Here is a 1608-nt window from a genome sequence, read left to right on the forward strand (position 1 = left end):
CTCCTGTTTCTTGTTCATTGTAGGAATTGGAGATGTATTCACATAAAAATGTAAAGGTCTGAAAAATAGGGCTGAAGTGTGCAATGGAAAGGCAGTTTCCTGGTTTGGTAGGGAGTTTATATGAGATGCTGCTGTTGTAGGGGTTAGCAAAACAAAAAAAAACAGTGGTTAAAAGAATGACCAGGTTATTCCCTGCTGTTCAACCCCAGTGAGGCATATTTGGCACATTGTGTTCAGTGCTGGTTTTCCCAGTAAAAAGGAGACGTGGATGCCGGAGCAGGTCCAGTGAAGGGCAGCAAAGACAATAAAGGAATTTAAGCCTTTGTGATGAGGGGGAGAGGGTGCAAGAGCCAGGCTTGTTCAGCCTGGATAAGAGAAGGCTCAGGGGGTTATTGCCAATGTATTTTAATACCTGGTGAGGCAGTAAATAAGATGGATTGGGTCCAAATGATGGGTGAGAGAGGTAAATTGAAATCCAGAAAGTTCTGTTTAAAATGCTTTTTCTTTACCATGAGGGTGGTTAAACATTGGCACAGGTTGCCCACAGACTCCCAGGTGGAGTCTCCATACTTTATACTCAAAACCCAACTGGACATAGTCCTGGGCAACCTGCTTCAGGTGACCCTACTCAGAGCAGGGATGTTGGGTTATTTCTCTCATGTGGAATGACTGTGAAGACTCCTGGTAAGGGAAGAGAGGAAAATAAGCTGGAGCAAATGCACCTGTCCCATCCCCTCTTCTGGTGGAGGCAGAACACCTATTCCATCAGCAAGGCACAGTTGAATCAAATGCAGAGCAAAGAAAATAGACTTCATGACAGCAGATTTTGCTTGATTTTGGAGATCAAGCCTGGAAAGGCAAGTGGATATTTAGGCAGCCTGATAGCTAGGCAGTTGGTGCTTGGTTAGGAGAATTTCGGATGGAAAGTTGAGTGTATTGCTTCAAGACCTGCTGGTCTTTCCAGCTGTTGGCAGTGAGCCCAGGGCTTCTTGGGAAAATTCACAAGTTGTTTTTCAGATGTTTTCTCTGAATCATTTTAAAGTGGGCTGTGGCAGAGATGGGACTGTGGGCTTGTGCTCTTTGCTTAGTGCCCGTTGGTCGATGTTGCAAACACTGTGTGTCCTCACAGGTGGTGCAGCACCCCTGGCTATGGGATAAATCAGGTACATTTAAATCACAAGGATAATTTTTCTCTCTTCCCTGTGGTGGTGGCTGAGGGAGGCTGCATGTGGAATCCATTGCCCATTGTTTCTGGAAAGAGCTTTCTGAGTACACCTAAACTGAAACCATCAAAAGCTCTTAATGGGCAAAACAGACTTCTCACCTGAGAACAAAGGAGCACGTTCTGTTGCTGCTGTGACCCCTGCAGCCTCAGAACTTGCTGACAAGTCCATTAACAAATGATGCAGGCAGTGATTTCAACAGGTTTCAGAAACAGCTAATTAGGGATTAATTCTTAATCTTCTCTTTGTTGTGCTTTATCATCCTCTAGATGCTGGAATTGCCCAACCTGCCTTCAGCGATGGCTGTAATTTTCCTCGGTGGTTGGATTGTTCCCTCTTTTTGTGTCCATTTGCCTTCACTCTGAACGTGCAGCTTGACTTTAGA

This window comes from Passer montanus, unplaced genomic scaffold (genome assembly GCF_014805655.1).
Source record: "Passer montanus isolate IOZ18808 unplaced genomic scaffold, ASM1480565v1 scaffold104, whole genome shotgun sequence".
Taxonomy (NCBI): domain Eukaryota; kingdom Metazoa; phylum Chordata; class Aves; order Passeriformes; family Passeridae; genus Passer; species Passer montanus.